The 5,000-nt window shown below is 53.6% G+C and overlaps 1 non-coding gene across 1 annotated transcript in view; it reads left to right on the forward strand.

Moving 5' to 3' along the window:
- The first annotated feature begins 3,624 nt into the window (after positions 1–3,624).
- The window catches only part of LOC126435365 (small subunit ribosomal RNA), a 1,910-nt gene continuing 534 nt past the window's right edge, over positions 3,625–5,000 (forward strand). Inside the window, exon 1 of the ribosomal RNA XR_007579883.1 lies at positions 3,625–5,000. This exon is cut by the window's right edge and continues 534 nt beyond it. This is a non-coding gene — a ribosomal RNA (small subunit ribosomal RNA).

Here is a 5,000-nt window from a genome sequence, read left to right on the forward strand (position 1 = left end):
AGAAAACGGAATATCCCACCCCCCCGACAACCACCATTGCTCAGCTAAGCCACCAACACCCACACATGTCCTACACAGGGGTGCACCCAACATCACAATACTGCCTCCTCTCACAGCACACAAACAATGGCAGGAATGAAAGACACAGGTCTGCCACAAGCATGGAATCGGAGCGCCGCCTGTCATGAGCCAAAGGTGCATCCTGACGTGGCAAATCAGATGATGCCGCAGGCATCCACTTACTATAATCACAATCAACAAACCGACCGGCCGCCCCCCCCCCCCCCCCCCATTACACCTTTCCATACAACAATGTGTACCTTAACCTAAACTATACTGTACCTTAACCTAAACTATACTGTACCTTAACCTAAACTATACTGTACCTTAACCTAAACTATACTGTACCTTAACCTAAACTATACTGTACCTTAACCTAAACTATACTGTACCTTAACCTAAACTATACTGTACCTTAACCTAACCTATACGGTACCTCAACCTAACCTATGTTGCGCCTTAACCTAACCTATGTTGCGCCTTAACCTAACCTATGTTGCGCCTTAACCTAACCTATGTTGCGCCTTAACCTAACCTATGTTGCGCCTTAACCTAACCTATGTTGCGCCTTAACCTAACCTATGTTGCGCCTTAACCTAACCTATGTTGCGCCTTAACCTAACCTATGTTGCGCCTTAACCTAACCTATGTTGCGCCTTAACCTAACCTATGTTGCGCCTTAACCTAACCTATGTTGCGCCTTAACCTAACCTATGTTGCGCCTTAACCTAACCTATGTTGCGCCTTAACCTAACCTATGTTGCGCCTTAACCTAACCTATGTTGCGCCTTAACCTAACCTATGTTGCGCCTTAACCTAACCTATGTTGCGCCTTAACCTAACCTATGTTGCGCCTTAACCTAACCTATGTTGCGCCTTAACCTAACCTATGTTGCGCCTTAACCTAACCTATGTTGCGCCTTAACCTAACCTATGTTGCGCCTTAACCTAACCTATGTTGCGCCTTAACCTAACCTATGTTGCGCCTTAACCTAACCTATGTTGCGCCTTAACCTAACCTATGTTGCGCCTTAACCCAACCTATGTTGCGCCTTAACCCAACCTATGTTGCGCCTTAACCCAACCTATGTTGCGCCTTAACCCAACCTATGTTGCGCCTTAACCCAACCTATGTTGCGCCTTAACCCAACCTATGTTGCGCCTTAACCCAACCTATGTTGGGCCTTAACCCAACCTATGTTGCGCCTTAACCCAACCTATGTTGCGCCTTAACCCAACCTATGTTGCGCCTTAACCCAACCTATGTTGCGCCTTAACCCAACCTATGTTGCGCCTTAACCCAACCTATGTTGCGCCTTAACCCAACCTATGTTGCGCCTTAACCCAACCTATGTTGGGCCTTAACCCAACCTATGTTGGGCCTTAACCCAACCTATGTTGGGCCTTAACCCAACACACGTTGGGCCTTAACCCAACACACGTTGGGCCTTAACCCAACACACGTTGGGCCTTAACCCAACACACGTTGGGCCTTAACCCAACACACGTTGGGCCTTAACCCAACACACGTTGGGCCTTAACCCAACACACGTTGGGCCTTAACCCAACACACGTTGGGCCTTAACCCAACACACGTTGGGCCTTAACCCAACACACGTTGGGCCTTAACCCAACACACGTTGGGCCTTAACCCAACACACGTTGGGCCTTAACCCAACACACGTTGGGCCTTAACCCAACACACGTTGGGCCTTAACCCAACACACGTTGGGCCTTAACCCAACACACGTTGGGCCTTAACCCAACACACGTTGGGCCTTAACCCAACACACGTTGGGCCTTAACCCAACACACGTTGGGCCTTAACCCAACACACGTTGGGCCTTAACCTGCTCTGTAATTGTCATACGACGCGTTAAATTAGTGTAGTGTTGCCTAACTGCAACCCCCGCAATATAGTTTGCTACTCGCACTGCCCGGTCCCCAGTGTATCGCTTCATGTTAAACACCTTGCAGCTATACACTGTAATGTGGATGGCAGCAGGACGTACATGCTCAATGCCCTTTGCAGTTGTTCATTGGCATTTGCAGTTGTTCATTGGCATTCGCATGGCGAAGCACTTAGCCTACGCTGTGGTACGGCCTGTGTCAACTGTCCGCTGATGTTGTACGTCCAAATCACACACTGTACTGCACATTGGTCCTCATGTACTGAATGATACATCGTGGTACATGTGACCGTACAACGACTGCGCCAACAACGGCGAACCATGCGGTCCAAATGTTGTGCACTCAGCTACGTGTCGTCTCCCTATAAGAGCTGGATTGCAGTGTGGTATGCCCTGGATGGCGATCAGCATGAGCCGTCTGTTGATGTAGTGGCGCGTGTTGTCAGACGTAGTCGTCTCTTCTCACACACCGTGATAGCATGGTGCACTGCGTTCCACATCTGCGACATGCGACAGAGGCCGGTTGACAGTCGTTCGCGCAATGGACATCGCATACGTACGGGGGCCACCTTCCACGTGTTCGCGAAGCGTGCACATGTTGTTGCGTGTATGTGGGCAGACATAGTGTGTCGTGACACCTGACACAGGCATGCAACAATCGTTGAATTTGCAAATGGCGATGGACGCCTACGTTTGCTGGTGACGTTACGCAAATGAACAACTGGTAAACCGTTGTGGTGCGGTTGTTCTCGCTAGAGGTGAATCAGTGATGGCGACGATCGGTTGAGCTACCAACCGGTTGTTCCAGCGATACCCACCATGCCCACGAACGTGAATGGCATCTGGGTGTGAAGCGATACGCGGCGGTGGCTGGGTGGGACCGTCCCCGGCCGGTGAGGGGGGGCCTCCCGGCGTGCTGGCCGCGCGGTGCGTGGGCGCACGCGCTACAGCCGGCTGGTGGGGGCGGCCAGTGGCAGGCGCGCCGGCCGACGGAGGCGGCAGGCGGCGCAGCTGCGCGCCGGCGCACCCTGCACGCGGCGCCGTGCGGCCAAAGTAGGTCCTCGCGGGCCCGGTGCGAAGCGCGGTGGACATCTGCAGTGTGCTGGTCCGATTGAGGACTGTGTGCGCTGAGGATGCGCCGCCGCCCGGCGCTCGGCGCCGCGACGCCGTCTGCTGCTCGGTCGCCTCTGCGGTTCTCGCAGGTGGTTTGTATCGCAGCTGTGCGGACGTGTTGGCGCGTGCGCTGTGCTGGGAGAGTTCGCTTCGGCACCCAAGTGGGGCTTTTGTCCTTCTGTGGCGCTGGCGTTGGAGCTGCCGGTCACCGTAGGTGGCGCGTGTTGTCTCCCGCCGGCAATGCCACGACAGCACGCTCCCGGGCCTCTGTCGGCAGCGGCAAGCTCAGTTGGGAGCACGGGTGGTCGCACCTAAAGCGTCTACTCGCCAAACCCCGGGCGATTGCGCCTCTCTCGAACCCGACCAAGTACTTAGGACGGCGCTGCGCGCCGCCGGGACCTGAGAGGGTTTCGAGGTGTATGGTGCAGGGGAGCTCAGCCTCCTCCTGTTTGCAGAATAATTGAGCGGACGCTTGCGTGTTCGCGCGGGCCCCCGGGACACACTCCCGGGCGGCCGGCTGCTCAGCTCTAGTTGACGCAGCTCCCTGGTTGATCCTGCCAGTAGTCATATGCTTGTCTCAAAGATTAAGCCATGCATGTCTCAGTACAAGCCGCATTAAGGTGAAACCGCGAATGGCTCATTAAATCAGTTATGGTTCCTTAGATCGTACCCACGTTACTTGGATAACTGTGGTAATTCTAGAGCTAATACATGCAAACAGAGTCCCGACCAGAGATGGAAGGGACGCTTTTATTAGATCAAAACCAATCGGTCGGCTCGTCCGGTCCGTTTGCCTTGGTGACTCTGAATAACTTTGGGCTGATCGCACGGTCCTCGTACCGGCGACGCATCTTTCAAATGTCTGCCTTATCAACTGTCGATGGTAGGTTCTGCGCCTACCATGGTTGTAACGGGTAACGGGGAATCAGGGTTCGATTCCGGAGAGGGAGCCTGAGAAACGGCTACCACATCCAAGGAAGGCAGCAGGCGCGCAAATTACCCACTCCCGGCACGGGGAGGTAGTGACGAAAAATAACGATACGGGACTCATCCGAGGCCCCGTAATCGGAATGAGTACACTTTAAATCCTTTAACGAGTATCTATTGGAGGGCAAGTCTGGTGCCAGCAGCCGCGGTAATTCCAGCTCCAATAGCGTATATTAAAGTTGTTGCGGTTAAAAAGCTCGTAGTTGGATTTGTGTCCCACGCTGTTGGTTCACCGCCCGTCGGTGTTTAACTGGCATGTATCGTGGGACGTCCTGCCGGTGGGGCGAGCTGAAGGCGTGCGACGCGCCTCGTGCGTGCTCGTGCGTCCCGAGGCGGACCCCGTTGCAATCCTACCAGGGTGCTCTTGAGTGAGTGTCTCGGTGGGCCGGCACGTTTACTTTGAACAAATTAGAGTGCTTAAAGCAGGCAAGCCCGCCTGAATACTGTGTGCATGGAATAATGGAATAGGACCTCGGTTCTATTTTGTTGGTTTTCGGAACCCGAGGTAATGATTAATAGGGACAGGCGGGGGCATTCGTATTGCGACGTTAGAGGTGAAATTCTTGGATCGTCGCAAGACGAACAGAAGCGAAAGCATTTGCCAAGTATGTTTTCATTAATCAAGAACGAAAGTTAGAGGTTCGAAGGCGATCAGATACCGCCCTAGTTCTAACCATAAACGATGCCAGCCAGCGATCCGCCGCAGTTCCTCCGATGACTCGGCGGGCAGCCTCCGGGAAACCAAAGCTTTTGGGTTCCGGGGGAAGTATGGTTGCAAAGCTGAAACTTAAAGGAATTGACGGAAGGGCACCACCAGGAGTGGAGCCTGCGGCTTAATTTGACTCAACACGGGAAACCTCACCAGGCCCGGACACCGGAAGGATTGACAGATTGATAGCTCTTTCTTGATTCGGTGGGTGGTGGTGCATG

Source organism: Schistocerca serialis, unplaced genomic scaffold (assembly GCF_023864345.2).
Source record: "Schistocerca serialis cubense isolate TAMUIC-IGC-003099 unplaced genomic scaffold, iqSchSeri2.2 HiC_scaffold_1204, whole genome shotgun sequence".
Classification (NCBI taxonomy): domain Eukaryota; kingdom Metazoa; phylum Arthropoda; class Insecta; order Orthoptera; family Acrididae; genus Schistocerca; species Schistocerca serialis.